The sequence below is a fragment of the Oryctolagus cuniculus genome, chromosome 3 (genome assembly GCF_964237555.1).
Source record: "Oryctolagus cuniculus chromosome 3, mOryCun1.1, whole genome shotgun sequence".
Classification (NCBI taxonomy): Eukaryota; Metazoa; Chordata; class Mammalia; order Lagomorpha; family Leporidae; genus Oryctolagus; species Oryctolagus cuniculus.
This window is the reverse complement of record NC_091434.1, coordinates 170,593,355-170,611,780: the sequence shown is the minus strand read 5'-3', so window position 1 is coordinate 170,611,780 and position 18,426 is coordinate 170,593,355. Positions and strand designations below refer to the sequence as shown.

At 49.5% G+C, this 18,426-nt stretch overlaps 1 long non-coding RNA gene across 1 annotated transcript; it reads right to left on the bottom strand.

Annotated features, from left to right (window-relative positions):
* Window positions 1-490: 490 nt before the first annotated feature.
* Window positions 491-16,925, bottom strand: LOC127491667 (uncharacterized). The gene is made up of 2 exons (XR_007920525.2): window positions 16,829-16,925; window positions 491-1,288 (listed from the first exon to the last, which is right to left on the bottom strand). It is a non-coding gene; the product is annotated as an uncharacterized lncRNA (long non-coding RNA).
* Window positions 16,926-18,426: the final 1,501 nt, after the last annotated feature.

Below are 18,426 nucleotides of genomic sequence, written 5' to 3'. Positions count from 1 at the left end.
GTTCTTACAGATCAAGAAAAAGATAAACAACGAGAAAAATGAGTAAAAGATGTTAAGACAGTTTACAAAATAGTCCATAGAGTAGGAAGAATGCTCAACTCACTAAAAGTCACTGCAGATAGAGATAATAATAGGAATTCCAGCAATCAAAGTGATAAGACAAGGAATAGTGACCATTGGTGACACTAGGAGCAATTTATTATTATCTATTAAAAGTTTGCATTACTTTGAGGCCAGCATGGTGGACCTACTTGGGTTGCCTGTTTTCCATATTGGAGTGGCTGTTTGAGGCCAGCTGTTCCACTTACCATCCAGCTCCCTGCTAATGCCCTTGGGAAGGCAGTAGGTAATTCCTCAAATACTTGAGTCCTTGCTGTTTGTGTGGGACGCCTGGTTGGAGTGCGTGGCTCCTGGCTTTGGCTTGCCCAGTCTCAGCTGTTGTGGTTATTTGGAAAAGTAGATTAAACTCTCTCTTCTCTCTCTCTCTCTCTCTCTCTCTCTCTCTCTCTCTCTCTCTCTCCGTTTGCCTTTCAAATGAGCAAGTAAAGATGTATGTTTTAAGTATGCATTACTTTGGCCCAACAATTCTAGCTGTAGATTAAATAGCTGTAGATTAAATAGTCCTTAGAAAACTTCTAGGCGGATGTTCGTTGCCACATTATTTGTGATACGGTACTGAGAAGTCGAGAGTGGCCCACATGTTGTTCATAAACAGTTGATGAATTATGTCACACACTTCCAATGAAGTGCTCTGTGGGGTTTAGGGTGCGCTGTGTGTAGTACACATGTGAAAAGTTCTTTGAAACACATGGTTGTGTGCAAAAGCAAGCAGCAGTCTCATTCTAGGGAGAGTCATTTCACCCAGTCGGTATTTATAAGTATAGAAAATTATCTGAAAAAAAATATGATGCTACTTACTGTGAGGACAATAAGGGACTTCGTGTTTCAGCTGATGTCCTTTACGCTTTAGACAAGCACGACCGGCCCTCCGTAGCAGCAGGGTTCACGTCCACAATCAATCACAGATCAGAAATATTTTAAAAATTCCATCTATGCTGAACACGTATAGATGATCTTTCTGGCCATTATTCTCTAAACAATAGGATATCACAACGATGATATGGCATTTACACTGCACTAGGTATTATAAGTAGCCTAGATATGATCAGACTACACGGAAAGATGTACGTAGGTTCTATGCTAGCCTGGCTTCTGTCCGCTCCATCTGCCTGGTCTCAGCTGCCTCCACCCTTCATGCTGTCCAGTGGCCACATGCGCTGCTGTCAACCTGTGAAAAGAGGGCAACACAGAATGAAACTCGTGGAGAGACCTCGAGATCACCCTGCATCGTGATTTAAGGGACCCAGCCTGAGTGCGGAACTGAGAACAGACACAGGCTCAGAATCCCTGTCTCACAGTCTCCATATCCAGAAAGCTCTGCCAACAAAATGTTCTCAAAGTCACCTGTCAACAATAGTGGACCCGATTCACTTGGCCGCAAAACTGAATCTGAATTCGCAGGAGGACGTTTTGTGGTCTATGTGAATATTAATGTATTCTGTTGCAAAATTTATAATGTGCTTCATTATGAAGTACCATTCCATGTCATCTTTTAAAAATTTTTTTAAGTTAACACTTAAATGTGTTGAATGTGTAATACTTACACATTTTCAAGGGATACAATGTAACATTTTAATGCATATACGTAGCTTAAATGGGCCACACCAGATAACCAGGCTTTCCGTTTCCTGAACGTTTCTTTGTGTTTGAAGCCAGCCAGCTCCCCTGTCCCAGTTCCTTATATAGAACATTATCCATCATTGTGAGCCATAGTCACTCAAGATAGTGCAGAACACCAGAACCTGTTGTGCTATCCCTACTGCATTTTAGTACTTGTCACCCCTTCTCTCCTCATTTCCCTCCCCCAACCCTGCTCAGCCTCTAGTACTCACACGTGTGCTATTTGTCTTTCTGTGTAAAGAGAGAAAGACACACAGAGAGTGCTAGTCTACTGGTTCACTCCCCAAATGCCCACAAGGACCAGCGCTAGGTGGGGCTGTCGCTCCCCCTCTTCGTGGAGGAACGACACAGGACCCTGCGCTGTTCTTTCGTCTGCTCGGCCCTCCCCGGGTTTGCTGCTGGTTCTTCCCGGGTTGGCTACTATCCCTTCCACCTCCGTGGAAGGGCAGTTCCCCCTGGCCACATTCCCCACTTCCGCAGGGGAGTGGCACACCGCCGGCCGGCTCTTCTCGGGGGCTGCACAGGTGTTCCTTCAGCTAGATGTTCCCCTTAGATGTTCCCCATAGATGTTCCCGGTGCATGCCGTCTCTCTCCTCCTTTATAGTCCTCCTCCGCCAATCCCAACTCGGCTGCCCACACGCCGAGTACGCTGCTCTCCAATCAGGAGCAGGTCCTACAGTTTATTGGTTGAACTGGAGGCAGCTGTGCGGAAGCTGTTTACTTCTCTCCCAGCGCCATATTGTGGGAGAGCAGATGCATAGAATAAGTCTTAATTCCAGTAACTTAGTCTAGTCCGAGCTGCTCCCCACAGAGGAGAGCAGATGCATAGAATAAGTCTTAATTCCAGTAACTTAGTCTAGTCCGAGCTGCTCCCCACAGAGGAGAGCAGATGAATAGAATAAGTCTTAATTCCAGTAACTTAGTCTAGTCCGAGCTGCTCCCCACAGATCCCCCTTTCTTTTTATTTTTTTTTTTTGGCGTTGTTACGCGCCTGTCTTCGGTGTCCCGCAGCACACACTCTGCTCTACTTGCTAGAGTTGCCACAGGCTCTTACAAGTCCTATCAATCAGGAAAACCGAATCCGGGTCCTCTCTTCGCCATTGTGAGGAGGTTTTTAGGCGCTGATGCGTGCCTGTGTTCGGTGCCCTGCAGCGCATGCTCTGCTCTGCCCGCAGGGGCTTACAAAACCTATCAGGCAAACCGAATCCAAGCCTTCTCATTGCCTTATTGTGGGGGAGACTTATTAGTGTTGGTTTGTGCCTATCTTCGGTGACCTGCAGCTCATACTCTGGTCGAGCTGCTTGCTGGCGCTTACCGCCTTAAATCAGGCAGACCGAATCCAAGCCTCCTAATTGTTGCATTGTGGGGAAGCTTTACTGATGTTAATTCGTGCCTGTCTTCGGTGACCTGCGGCGCATAAGCTGCTAGCCGCCGCAGGTGCTCATCGTGCTCATCGCCTCACTTAATCAGGCAGACCGAATGCAAGCTTTCTCATTGCCATGTTGAGGGGAGGCCCCATTTCTCTCCACTTCTCTATCTCCGGGCATTCCTATTTCTCCCATTTTACTTCTATCTTCCAGCATTCCTATTTCTCTCACTTTGCTTCTAAATTTCTATTTCTCTTATCCCCGCGGCTTCCCGGCACCTCGCCCCGCCGGCGGGTTCCCGGCTCTGCGCCGCTTCAGCCCGCGTGCCTCTCTCATCTGTGCAGCTTCCCGGCTTTGTGCGGCTCGGCTTCGCGCGCTCCGCGGTCTCCACGCTTAACCCCCTCGCGTCCGAACCACGGCCTACGCCAGTCCCGTTCCCTATCTATTCACGCCCCGTGCTCTCTCTGCACGCGGCGGCTTCCGCGAGTAACACAGCGTAGCTTACGTGTCCGCCATTAGCATTCAATCTAAGTTCCCCGGGCTAGCCTGGCGAATTCAACCCAGCGTACGTCTCCGCCCCACGGTTTGGCTTCCCGTCCTTTGCTCCCCGGGCTAATCAGACGGATCCCAACCTTGCTCACGTTTCAGCTTCTGGTTTCAACTTTTCGCCCCCTATTCCCGGGCTAACTTGAGAACCCCAAAGTGGCTTCCGTTTCCGCCTCGGCCTGCCCCCCGCGGCTTCAATTTCCCTAACATTTTTCTCTACCCGGTATGTTTCCCCAAGCTTTCCTCCAACGATATTCCTCCCTCATTTCTCCTGGCCTCTCCCCACAGTCCGCGTCCGAGTCTGTTTGTTCTAGCTTTCACTTTTGCTTTCGACCTTAGAGATTTCTCCCAGCTTCCCCCCGTAGTCCATATCCGAGTCTATGCCTAGGCTTTCAATAGCTTCTTCCGGCACCCTTTTCGTCCGGCTTTTCCCTAGGCTGTTTGCTAGTCTCTCTCTCCGGTATTTTCCCAGTTCTTCCCGTTTCTTCCCTCTTAAGTTTGCTATCCGACCTAGGTTTCCTAATCCGAGTCATTTCTTCCCTCCTAAGTTTCCTATCCGCCCTAGGTTTCCTATCCGAGTCACGGCACCATTATGTCGCTCCCCCTCTTCGTGGAGGAACGACACAGAGTCCTGCCTAGGCTTCGTATCCGAGTCACGGCACCATTATGTCGCTCCCCCTCTTCGTGGAGGAACGACACAGGACCCTGCGCTGTTCTTTCGTCTGCTCGGCCCTCCCCGGGTTTGCTGCTGGTTCTTCCCGGGTTGGCTACTATCCCTTCCACCTCCGTGGAAGGGCAGTTCCCCCTGGCCACATTCCCCACTTCCGCAGGGGAGTGGCACACCGCCGGCCGGCTCTTCTCGGGGGCTGCACAGGTGTTCCTTCAGCTAGATGTTCCCCTTAGATGTTCCCCATAGATGTTCCCGGTGCATGCCGTCTCTCTCCTCCTTTATAGTCCTCCTCCGCCAATCCCAACTCGGCTGCCCACACGCCGAGTACGCTGCTCTCCAATCAGGAGCAGGTCCTACAGTTTATTGGTTGAACTGGAGGCAGCTGTGCGGAAGCTGTTTACTTCTCTCCCAGCGCCATATTGTGGGAGAGCAGATGCATAGAATAAGTCTTAATTCCAGTAACTTAGTCTAGTCCGAGCTGCTCCCCACAGAGGAGAGCAGATGCATAGAATAAGTCTTAATTCCAGTAACTTAGTCTAGTCCGAGCTGCTCCCCACAGAGGAGAGCAGATGCATAGAATAAGTCTTAATTCCAGTAACTTAGTCTAGTCCGAGCTGCTCCCCACATGGGGCCAAAGCCAGGATCTTGGAACTCAATCTAGGTGTCCCAGATGGGTGGCAGAGACCTAAGTGTTTAAGCCATCACCTCGCTGCTTCCCAGGGTGGGCACCAGCAGGAAGCTGGGATTGGGAGCAGAGCAAGGACTTGAACCTGGGTGCTGTGATTTGGGATATGGGTGTTTCTACCAGTTTCTTAATCACTAGACCAAATAATTATCCCCAGAAAAATTTTGATGAACAGGAATGGTAAGAAATATATGCTAATGAAGCCAAGGGGTGAATGTAGACTTGAACCCATTAAAATCAATGCACTGGTAGGAAGTATGGATGGAAATGTCAGAGAAGGGGTTGATAAAGCCAGACTGGCAAGAGAAGGTTTCAGACATGATTCACAAAGAGGGAGGAATTAAAGCCATGAGCCCGAGTGGGTTTACCACAAGAGCATAGGAGAGAGGGGATGGGTCAAGGGCGAGTTCTTGGGAAAAACTCATGTTGGCAGCTGGAGGAGATGGGGAGGAGGAGTCCCAGGGAGGAAGGGGGAGGAAGGGGGAGGAAGGCAAGGACATTGTCATGGAGGCTGATGGAGGGGAGAAGTTGACGGGGGTGGGGTGGCCAGGGAGAACAGGGTTAACCTTATCAAGCAATCAGGCAAAATCAGAATAACGCAAAATACCGACCTTTAAAAAATTATGGGCCATAAAAGCGGAAGCCAGACTGCAAGGATTAGGAAGGAAATGGGTGGGATTAGAATAGACTCGGATGACAGGTGACTTTTTTTTAAAAGACATTGTGATAAAGAGAAAGTGAGAAGGAAACTTGCTTTGGGGGTGTGGCCGCCTGGAACTGTGTGTGTTGGTTTGCTGTGGTTGGCTGGCTGGTTTAGGACAAAGGGGAGCATGGGTAATGGGGGAGCAAGGCCCGGTGGTGGAGCTGGAGACAAAAAGGGGGTGTGCAGACTGATAGTGCACGGCCTCAGGCAGCCAGGAGGAGCTCAAGAGAAGGGACTAGAAGGGAAAGTCAGCACCAAGGAGGCAGATGGTGCAAGGGGGCTGGCTAGAATCAGGAGCAGCAGTACCAGAAACAGACAGATCCGGGGTGCACAGAGTGCAAGACGGGGAAAGGAGGTAAAGCAGACGCTGGGAGTGACTGTGGGGAGCAGCAGGGTGGAGGAGGCAGGACTGGCTAAGAGCCGCTTTCCTCCGGGTCCGGGCAGTCTACGTCTAGATGTCTCCCCCACTTGCCCTTGTCTGACACACAGTCTTAGGAATCAGGAAAGCCAACAATCTATGTGAACACCCAAATTACCTTCTTCACTGCTCGTTGATAACTTGTGTGGCTCATTACTTTACTTTTTGAACGCTAAAAGATAAATATGGCCAACATATTTATGAATAGACTAATCGGCATTGCTAGTTTCTGTGTTTCTTCAAAAGGACAGGACGGCCAACAGCAGACATTTTTGAGATGTGATCTAACGCTGGTCTAAAAGAGTCAGGGTGTAGTGTTTGTGTTATGACTTGTAAAGCCTTCTGCTCATTGTAGAGTACTCCCCCGTCTTCTGCGGGTTCACTTTCCACTGTTCCAGGCACCTGTGTTTTGAAAAGACTCAGTGAAAAATTCCAGAAATAAACAACTCGTCAGTTTTAAATCACGTGCCATTCTGGGTAGTGTGATAAAATCTCACACCATATTTCTCAGTCCTACGGGGGCACGTGAGTCATCCCTTTGTCCAGTGTATCCCCGCTGTATGCACCACCCACCTGCTAGTCACTCAGTAGCCAACCTGGTTACCAGATTGACGGTTGTGGTGTGCAGTGTTTGTGTCAAACTAATCTTGACTTAGGCCCAAAATGTACATGCATCATCTAGCAATTTGGACATAACAAAGAGAAGCTTTCTTAAGTGAAGGTGAAGCTACAATAAGATATTTTTAGAGAGAGACCACATTTACATAACTTTTATATAGTACGTTGTTATAATTTTCCTATGTCATTATTAATTGTTGTTGCTTTTACTGCACCTAATTTATAAACTAAACTTCAGTATAGTTATATATGTATAGGAAAAAGCACGGGACACATGGGGTTTAGTATATCTACAATTTTGGGCAACCAGCAGGGGTTGGGGGAGTCTCAGAACGTAAACCCCACAGGCAGAAGGGGGCATTGTACCTGGTTGTCCTGTGATGGACCAAGGAGTTGGGAAGGTGGAGTCATTAAATGATGGACTTGGCATCAGTTTTTGTTTTTCCCCACCATTGCCTGGTCTGATTGGGGAAACAGAAGAGTTGCTGGTGTTCTTCTGTTTCTCTTATGTGTTGTACTTATCTGCTAATGATTCTGGATGCTTGGTAGAGGCAGAGCTAGAGACGCTGTGAGGAGGGGTTAGGAGCGGGCTTTGTGACACAGCGAGTTAAGCCTCTTCTCAGGACTCCTGCATCCAAAACAGGGAGCCTGGGAACAAGTCCCACCTGCAGCTTCCTGCTAACGGACCTGGGAGGCAGCAGGGGTCAGCTCAACTACTTAAGTCCCTGCCACTTATACACGAGGCCCAGATGAGATTACCGGCTCCTGGCTTCAACCTGGCCCAGCCCTGGCTGTTGCAGCATCTGGGGAGAGAATCAGTAGATGGACGATATTTCTCTTTCTCTATTTCTCTCTGTCTCTCTATCTTGCTCTTTCTCTCTCCCCCTGTCTCTCTGGCTTTCTTTGCCACTCTGCCTTTCAAATAAATAAACTTAAAAAGAAGAAGGAGAAGGAGAAAGAAGAGAGGGAGGGAGAGAGGGGATGAATGAGGACGGGACTTGAATCCTGCTTTTCTGTGAGCCTGGCAGTCTCCCAGAATTAAAACTCATTACTCACCCAGAGCTAGAAAATTCCCCAGGGGCGGCAGCAGCAGCGGCAGCTCCGTGGTTCCTGCTGTCCTGTCTGTGGATTCCTCTTGGGGAGGGTGCTCAGGGAATCCCTCTGTCTGGGGACAGGACTCGGGCTCATTTCTGTAGAGGGGCATCGGCGCTCTGTCCGCCTCTGCAGCCGGAGCTCCAGGGTGGACACCGGCACTTTCATTCTCCCTCATCACGAATCAGCTCAGGGCCACACACACTGCGGGCTCGGCTTCCAGTGGGCAGCAATCACAGGGCAGGCCTCCTCCAGCCTCACTCACAGCTGCCCCTAATATTGCCTCTCTCCCCTGCCTTTGTCTCTGGACCTCAAGGCAGTGGAAGGAATGAAAGTTATTGGTGACTTCTTCAGAGGGTGGCAGCCATGGGGTGATTTATATCATGCCAGCCCCCCAGATCCTCCCATTGCATCCCCTCATTGGCAGAGTGCCCTAGACCTGAGTCTGCACACCATGGCTTTCTCTCTGTTTCCAGCACTTATCTGCTGTGCCCATGTGACCACTCTCCTAGGCAAGGGGCAGCAAAGGACAGAGATTAAACAGGTGGACATTGGAGAGGATTGGAAGCCCGGTCCCACCATCCACTAGCTGAGTGGCCCTTGGGCAAGTCATTGGACTTCTTTGTCCCTCACTGTCCTATCTGTGGAAAAGAGGAACACACTTTCCTGGATAAGGTTAGTGTGAGGAATAAGGAGTGAAATTCTGCAGGAAGCCAAGTAAGCGTAAGCTATTGCCTGGAGAAGTCTCACTCTCCAAAGCTGCTACAAGTGATATCGCATTTAGGTGCCATCCTCCTGTGATGTTTTTATTTCAAAGCAGTGGACTTCACAGGGTCGAAGTACAGAGCCAGGGACAGCCTAGAGGTGTCTCCATCGCTCTCAGATAATATCATTCTCTTGTCAAAAACACTGGTCCTTCCTGTCTGATTTCTCTGAGTTAATGCTTCCCAAAAGAATGGGGTAACTGCTAAGGATCGCCGCAGATCAAAGAGTTAATCTGGGAAGCAAGTTGGAAATGGCAACAATAAGCTGAAAGTTGTTCTTGACACCCAACACCATTGCAAAGGATCCACCTGCTATTCTCTTGGGAGACTTTATTTTCCCCATGCTGGATACAAAGAAAACAAACTGGTAGCCAATTGTATGTGTCAGTAAAATGGTACCATCTTCCTAAGCCCAGCCTGGTTTACTCAAAGTCAGCTGACCAAATGGCCCAATCACAAGCCTCAGCTCCACGCCCGCCCTAATGGGATTGGCTGCTCCCACTTCCTTCCCTCTGCAAAGCTGTCTAAGACCTGTTCTCCCAGTCCAGGCTGCTGTTCCCTGGTACATGAGGAGGCAGCCTGTCGGGTTTCCCCCACCCAACAGTAAACCTTCTCCCTTACTCCGGTGTTCGGTGTTTTGTGGTGACCTTTCAGTATATCTACGAAGTAACTAATGCTAGCAAAGAAAATCACCAAAAATAGGAAGTTGAATAAAACAGACTTAGATGATTTACTTCCTAGTGATCACTCTTAAGTCTCAAGTGTATCCGACTAACATTTGCACAGTAGGGATGTTAAATAAAACTTACAGGAAGCCATTAATCTGGACTCGACTCCCATGCTGGGCCCCCACAAACCAGCCCATAAGTTGGGGTTCCCGATATGACTTAATCTCTCCAGCAGGTGCACCCATCACAGATTTGAACCAACTGGGCAAAGAAGCAGAGACAAGGAGGATCCTCTCTGGCCGTTGGAGCAGCAGTGCCAACCACGCAGACCTCCCAATGGTAGCACGGGCAGAGGGGCAGCGGCTGTAGGTGAGGCTGGTGACTCCCAGGGGCACGCCGGCCTGGGGTCCAGGACTCTCCTCGCTAGAGGGGCTCGGCAGCGAGATCTTGGCTGTGGTCCTGGCTGCTGCCAGGCCTCGTTTGTCCCTGCTCAGATTCTAAGCCTGGTTCTGAAGTCTGTGAAACACACAATATCCTTTTATGCAAAGCTTTTTTTTCTGTTCAAATCACCCACATCTGTTTCAGTTGTTTGCAACAATAAAACCCTGACTAATAGAGCTGGCGAGGCGAATTCTGTTCCGCAGGGCTGGGTTGTCTGACCGTGTGCTCCTTTTTCTCCTTGGGAAACCAGACTGTGGATTTTAGCTGTATCCATGGCAGCCTCCATGGATAAAAAACAAAGTGTGGGTGCTGATTCTGTCCTCTGAGTCCTTTCTGGGCCAGTTTTTTTATTTGTTTGTTTAGGATTTATTTATTTACTTGAGAGGCAGAGTTACAAATAGAGAGAGGGAGAGACACAGAGAGAGAGAGAGAGAGAGAGATCTTCCATCCACTGGTCCACTTCCCAAATGGCCACAATGGCCAGGGCTGGCCCAGGCCAAAGCCAGGGGCCAGTAGACCCCTCAGGGTCTCCCATGTAGGTGCAGGGGCCCCAGCACTTGGGCCAGCTTCCACTGCTTTTCCAGGCCATTAGCAGGGAGCAGGATCAGAAGTGGAGCCGTCGGGACTCAAACCGGTGTCCATATGCCCGCCCCTCAGGCAGATGCTTAACCTACTGCACCACAGCACCGGTCCCCTCTGGGTCAATTTTGATCACTGTTTCTCCTCCTTGTATGCTGTATTTCCTACTGAATTGTCTAGCTCTTTGCATTCCTGCTTCTTTTGGGTTAGATGTTAAACATTGCAGATTTTAACTTGTTAGGTGCAAGATCACTTTGTATCTCTACAAATATTCTTGAGTGTGTTGCCACAGGATAGAGTTAAGTTACTTAGTGTATGAGACTCCTGATGCAGTTATAACAAACAGCCTGGCTGGCGCTGTGGTGCAGCGGGTTAAAGCCCCAGCCTGCAGTGCCGGCATCCCATATGGGTGCCGGTTCTAGTCCTGACTGCTCCACTTCCCATCCAGCTCTCTGCTATGGCCTGGGAAAGCAGTACAAGATGGCCCAAGTCTTTGGGCCCCTGCACCCATTGTGGGAGACCCGGAAGAAGCTCCTGGCTCCTGGCTTCTGATCAGCACAGTTCTGGCTGTTGTGGTCATTTAGGGAGTGAACCAGCAGAATGGAAGACCTCTCTCCCTCATTCTCTCTCTCTCTCTCTCTCTCTCTCTCTCTCTTTCTCTCGCTGTAACTCAGTCTTTCAAATAAATAAAATAAATCTTTAAAAAAGGAAAAAAACAAATCAGCCCCAGACTTAGTGGCTTGAAACAACAGGGATTTATTTGTTCACAGCTCTGGAGCCACCAGTCTGCAACCAAAGGATCAACAGCGCAACTGCAGAGGTTCTGGGGGACAATGTGCGCCTTGTCTCTTCTACCTGCTGCTGGCACCCAGCACTCCTTGCACACATCCCTTCCCTGTCTCCATGGCACTTTCTCAACTCTTATAACAACATTTGTGATGGCGTTCAGGGCCCACCCAGATTATCCAGGGTGACCACATCTCACGAAGTTAGGTAATCATGTTGGTAAACAGCCTTTTGTTCCAATGAAGGTACCATTGCTAGTTCCAGGGGTTAGGACCGTGGGCCCACATGCACTGCACTGCACTTGAAAATCATTCGGTCCTTGCAGGTCTTGTTCTAAGCTTTGCTAGGTGGAAGCAGAGCCCTGAAGAGTGATTTGTCCTGCACTAACTGTTAGAAATGGGAACATCACAGAATCGAGATCTGACGCCAATATCATGCACAGTGGGGAGAGTGAGGAACAGCTGAATCCTGCCTTAGACCTCCCACTTTTGAACTCTCCTCTCCGAGAGAGAGGCATACAAACTATGAACCAGATAAAATAGGGTTTGGATTCTGTGTACAGTTTGGAAACCAGGGACTGAAACGTTTGTTCCCCAGAAGATAGAGAGCTTGAATCTCTGTCAACTTCTGCAACAAGATCCATGGCTATTGGAAACAGGAAAGGTTCCATGCAATAATAGAAAGACTTGCCTTGAGGCCTCCCTCCAGTGGAAATAGCTCGTGAGAACGAGATAACAGGTCTCCCTGACTCTCAGGAGCCAGCTCTGGGCCACCTAACCTTGGCCTCTCACAGATGGCAGAGAAACTGGAGGCAACAGGAAGAGGGAATTGACTCCACCCACTTCTCAACTCCCCAGCCCCGGGGAATTGGCTGAGCCTTTACAGAAAGAAAAAAAGAGGAGGAAGCAGAAGCCAGGCCCCTGGGTGGGCAGAAGACCTTAATGTCAGCACAGGGATGTCCTCCATTGGGCATGCAATGTCCCCGAAGCCATCCAGCTGCCACAGAAGAGGGAGGGGGAGTGGGCAAGAAAGGAACATTGGTCTCTCCCTGGAGTCCTGACCCAAGTACAGGCACATAGGCTGTTCTAAACTTACCTTCCCAACCCTGACTGAAGTGGCCTGAATATAGCCACTTAATAAGCACAGAAACTGAGGCTTAGGGAGCCTGAGGATTTGGGACTATCATGTGGCATGGAGGAAAAGTCCTGGGCCTTGGAATCCAACAACCCTGGGGTGATGCAGCCAGCTACTGACTGCAAGGTAGCCAAGCTACTTCAACAAAGCAGTGTCAAACTAAAATGAAATCATGTTGCATGAGCAACACTAGATCCACATCTGGCATACGGAAGGTGTGCGGGAATTTGTTATTTTCCTTTCTTTGTCCAAGGTCACAGGGTCGGTACACAGCTAGAGAAGCTGGGGTCCAGGCCCTCGGCTGCCTGAGCCAGAAGCCAGGCGTCTGCCCCCACCCTGAGTATGAGAGTCAGGCTCTCTTCTCCAGAAGAGAAGAACTGCTTAATCTTCACGTCCAAGAGACAAGAAGGTGGTTTCTAAACAAGCCCTTTTTAGGGATGGGGTGCTGCCTCCCCACCCCCACCCCCAGCTGCTGCTCCCCTCTCACCTCCAGGGAAGGATAAACAGTCCTCGGTGAGTGGTTAGAACTCGAGACTAGAGCTTCTTGCCCTTTCCCAGTGATTTTTCAGGCTCACAAGGGAAACCCTTGAAGGGAATCCCTCTGGGTAGCGCAGTCCATCCCTTTTATGGACAGATTCTGCTGCTGCTGCTGCTGCTGCTACACGGCAAGCCCTGAGCAGATTTTTGGCATGCAAGAGTCAACAGAGCTTTCTGTCCAAAAGGCAAACACGCTACTCTGAATTCTTAACAGCAGCCCGGTTTAAAAAGGACTGCAGACCTCGCTGAGTGCCTCCCGCATCCAGACTTTTCTCACACCCGAACAAAACAATAGGGTAGTAAAACCAGAAGGATCCCCCAGCTTCCAAATAATTTTGTCCAACTGGCTACCTCTGAACTGGGCTTTCTCTCCCTCTGCACTGCTGGCACAGGACAGTTCCTTCCAGTGTGTTATGTCCAGGGGCAGCCCCGGTCTCCACCCACTACATGCTAGTAGCATGCGTCCACCTTACCCCCCAAGATGGGCCAGCCACAAATATCCCCAGGGGCCAGCATTGTAGCAAAGCAGGTTAAACTACCTCTTGGGACACCAGCATCCCATAATAGAGTGCTGGTGTGAACCCTGGCTTCTCTGCTTCCAATCCAGTTTCCTGCTAATGCATTGGGGAAGGCAGCAGATGATGGCCAAAGTTCCTGGGTCTCTGCCACCCATGTGGGAGGCCCATGTGGAGTCCCTGGCTCCTGGCTTCAGCCTGGTCCAGTCGTGGCTGCTGTGGACATTTGGGGAATGAACCAGCAGATGAAAGCTCTCTCTCTGTCTCTCTCTTTCCCTGTCTCTGTCATTATGCCTTTCAAATACATACATACATGTATGCTTCTTTTTGAAAAATTTTTAAAAATGTCTCCAGACATGTCACATGTCCCCCAGGAAGCAAAATCACCCCTGCTTGGAAACACTGACTTAGCACACCTACTATACGGCTTAAAACTGATTTCTGAGCCTGCAGTCTCTTAACCCTTTTCTGCTATGCTCCATAGCTTAAGTCACTAGTGAGTCCAATGGGAATATTGAGGGCATCCAGCATGGCTGAATTTCAGCCACGAACCCCAGTGTGCAGCAGGAGACTCTTACCATCGTATTTCTAGCTCAGTAAATGTCAGGAAAAGAGGAATAGGGTAGGGTTCTGAGCCACAGTGATCCCAAACTTTCCATGAGGTCAACAAAGTTCTCCTAAAATATGCAAGTCCCAGGGCAAGATGCAGAAACAGAGCAAACTCAGAGCACCTGTATGTAAATGCACTTTACATACATGATCTCATTTACTCCCTGACCATTCAGGATGCCAGGAACTGGAAGAACTTAAGTCGTTTATCCAAGGCCAGTTGGCTGATAACCGGAAGAGATGGGCTTAGTCCCCGGGGTCGGCTATGGGCCACAGTTAGGATTAGAAATCAACCGGGGTTAATGTTTGGCCTGAGGTTTGACAAATCCATTATTTTAATCATATTGTTTGGATTATAGCTAGTAAAATTGTAAGAGAGGTCCAATGCAGCAATGTAGCCCCCTTCCATTTTTTAGATTTATTTATTTATTTGAAAGGCAGAGTTTACAGAGAGAGAGAGAGAGAGTGAGAGAGAGAGATCTTCCATCCACCTGTTCACTTCTCAAATGGCTGCAATGGCAGGAGCTGGGCCAGGCCAAAGTCAGGAGCCAGGAGCCCACCTCAGGTCTCCCACATGGGTGCAGGGCCATCCTCTGTTTCTCTCCCAGATGAATCAGCAGGGAGCTGGATCAGAGGTGGAGCAGCCGGGACTTGAACCAGTGCCCATATGGGATGTTGGCACTGCAGGCAGCAGCTTCACCCACGTACGCCACAGCACCAGCCCCAGTGTAGCCCTTTGGTTCAGCCATTTGCTCCTTTCAGGTCAGGCAGCTCAGACCCAGAATTTCTGTTGTGAGTCAACTTTCCTTAAGTTGCACTAAGGCAGTACCCCCATCTACCAGTCAGGCAGATTCTCTGCTCGGCTGGCAGGAGCCCAGGTACCTCTGGGGTCACTGTGACCCCTGGCAGCTGCTGGATGTCACTCTGTTTAAATGCAGAGCAGCTGGACTCCCTGACGTCAGCCACCCTCTGAAAATTCTGGACTGCAAGTCCCACTTTCCCAAATTCACAGGCAAGTCCACTTCTCCTTCCATTATTTATCTTACAGAAAAGGCCTCCCCACAGGGAACACGGACGAAGTGCAAGTAAACGTGTAAAGAGCAAAAAGGAGAAAGGAGCTAGGCAGGGGCCGGGGTGGAATAAGAAGTGGCAAAGAGGGGCCAGCACTGTGGTGTAGTGGGCTAAGCCTCCACCAGTGGCACAGGCTCCCATACGGGCGCCGGTTCAAGTCCCAGCTGCTGCACTTCCAATCCAGCTCCCTGCTAATGCGCCTGGGAAAGCAGCAGAATATGGCCCTAGTGCTTGGGGCCCTGTACCCACATGGGAGACGCGGAAGAAGCTTCTGGCGCCTGGCTCCGGATGGACCCAGCTCTGGCCATTGTGGCCATTTAGGAAGTGAACCAGTGGATGGAAGACCTCTCTCTTTCTGTCTTCTCCCTCCACCCCCTCCTGTAACTCTGCCTCTCAAATAAATTCTTTTCTTTTCTTTTCTTTTCCCTTTCCTTTCCTTTCCTTTCCTTTCCTTCCCTTCCCTTCCCTTCCCTTCCCTTCCCTTCCCTTTCCTTTCCTTTCCTTTCCTTTCCTTTCCTTTCCTTTCCTTTCCTTTCCTTTCCTTTCCTTTCCTTTCCTTTCCTTTCCTTTCCTTTCCTTTCCTTTCCTTTCCTTTCCTTTCCTTTCCTTTCCTTTCCTTCCTTCCTTCCTTCCTTCCTTCCTTCCTTTCTCTCTCTCTCTCTCTTTCTTCCTTTCTTTCTCTCTCTCTTTTTTTTTTAAAGAAAGTTATGGGGAACTTGCCCAAGGTCAAACAGCTAGGCCCTGGGATTGGCTGTAAACTGCTTAGATTTTTTTCCTTAAGCCACATCCACCCATCCACACACACACACACACACACACACACCATCTAGTTGTATTCAACACATGGTTTTTGCCATAGTAGAACAGTAAGTTCAGACATTCTAAGTTTTTTACCCACAAAGGCTGTAACAAAATCATGCTTTGTCCTCAATTCATAGGCTTGCAGAATGCCAGGGCCGGCAGGGACACCAGGGTCATGAAGTTCCCCCCACCCCATCCCCCAGCCTCTTTTTTTTTTTTAACTAAACCAGACTCCATGAGTTAAAAGGTCCAAAGTCACTACAGTTAATTAGAAAATTGAATTAACTCGAAATCCCCATCCTTGAAAATATCCTACCCGTGGAGATCTTCCTATACCCCGCAGGACACATTCTTCCCTCCTGGAGGGCTGCTCTACTGCCCTCACCCCAGCTATGCCCAGCTCCCGGGGACCACCGAGCCTCAGGAATGTCCCAGTGACCCCCAAAGGACTCTGGGCGCAGCGCCCCGGGTCAGGCTGCAGGTGGGCAGGGGGCGCAGGGGGCCTATGTGGCGGAGTACAACTTGGCTAAGGAGTTATGTGGCACAGCCTGCATCAGCGAGTCTCAACCCTTCGTTTGATAGCGGTCCTTTCATAATCTATGGTTCCCCTTAAATCTAGTGTAACCTAACAAGCTTATAATTCAAAACACATTTAGACAAAATGTAAAATACATGCCGTACAAGCCCACGAATATAAGAGGCAGGGTCCCCTTCAGGCCTCCCACTGAATGCAGGCACCACTTCTCGAAGTCATCTGTTGTTTTCCTATCCATCAATGGTTACGTTCTGCGTGGGTCCTTGTGCTGCGATGGAAGTTCACGTCAAGCGCTTGTTTTCCTTTAGGACAGACGTTCCCTGCTGTGCCTTTCCTGGATTGGGGCTATTTTTATTATTGACTTTATGTTGCCATGGAGACGGGCAGATCGCAGATGTTAAGAGTTGGAGTGTAGGACCACAGGAGACATTTATCATTGTGCTTTGAATGAAGTGGGCTCTTGTTCCCTGTGTCTGCAGAGCCCAGTGTTTATTTGATAAAGAAGTTACTAATGAGGGCTCGAGCCTAATGAATAATGTGAAACCTTACCTCCACAGCACAGGGTTGCTGCCACGGTGAGGGATCTAACCAGGGGGAAGGTGAGGCTCAGGAAAACCCACTGACCGGCAGCTGTCAGTTTCTTCCTGTGTGGGAAACAGAAAGATGCATCAGAACAAAGGACGCATTCATTATTCTCTCCCAGCCCCTCGAAGAAGAGAAAGGGGCGCAATGATTTCAACCATGCTCTGTCGGGAAGCAAAGAAAACTGAAAACTTTGCTACTTGCACCCCCACTATGACCACCACCATGGTTAGCACAATGGGCTCAGACCCTGGGTGGGCAAGGTGTGAGCCTGAACAAAACATAACATGGTGAGCGATGCTGACAAAGGCTACGTGCTAGACCACAGGTACTAAAATGTGCATGCCACCAACAGCAGGCATTGGAAAACCCAAGGGTTTTTATTTCAAGGCACTGGGCAGCTCAAAGTACAACTGAATTGACACAGGGATACAAAGAAACCAAAGCTCGCTGCGGGTGTCTTCGGTGATGGACTCCAAAGAGCTCAGTGTTGGAACCGCTCCCCAGATCACTCCCCTAAGGGCCAGTCAAGATAACTGTTGGCTGCTGCTGCTCTCTCCAAACCAGACCTGGGTTCTCTCCTGCACACAAGCAAGACCACTGAAGTCCAAACCAAACAAAGTGGGCAAACGCACAGCCAGCCAAACTGCACACAACCAAAGCCGCCCCACAACAGCATCCCAGTGCTTTGGGCACTCTCCCAACTTCCAGTTGTCCCCTTGGTCCCCTTCTCTCTCCCTCTTCCTAGGGGGCTCTGATGACCGCCCCTGTCCCTGGACTCAGCTGCTTGGCGATTTAGATGGACACTTTACCAAGAGGCGCTGTTTGGTTCCTTCCAGATTTCACCCTCAGTACTGAGTTGGAGATTCTCCATGGCTCTATACCAAGTTCCTCAGTCAGCCCCACCACCCCTCCTGCTCCTAGCCCTTTGTTTTAGGGACCCCAAACCTCTGTCGTCCTATTAGGACATCCAGATATATGGTCCCCATCCTTTTTCTATCTTTTCTTGCCATTTTCTTTTTTTTTAAATAAGTGTCCTATTTTATTTTTTAGTAATTTACTAATTTTTATCTACTTGAAAGGCAGAGCAACAGGGAGAGAGAGCCAGAGCCAGAGATAAAACTTCCATTTGCTGGTTCACTTCTCAAATGCAGCAGCCAGGGCTGGACTGGGCTGAAGCCAGGAGCCTGGAACTCTGTCTGGGTCTCCCACGTGGGTGGCAGGAGCCCAAGTGCTTGAAACATCATCTGCTGCCCTCTGAATGCATTAGCAGGAAGTTGGATTGGAAGTGGAGGAGCCAGGACTCAAAGTGGAACCCTAATGTGGGATGCAGGCGACCCAAGTAGTGGCTTACCCACTGTGCACAACATCACCCCTCTATCCTCTTTCATCCTTATTCTTTCTCTGCCTCTCCCTTCTGTCTTGTTCAAAATTCTCATTTCCTCTTTTTTTTTTTTTTTATTTGACAGGCAGAGTGGACAGTGAGAGAGAGACAGAAAGGTCTTCCTTTTGCCGTTGGTTCACCCTCCAATGGCTGCTGCGCACCGCGCTGATCCAATGGCAGG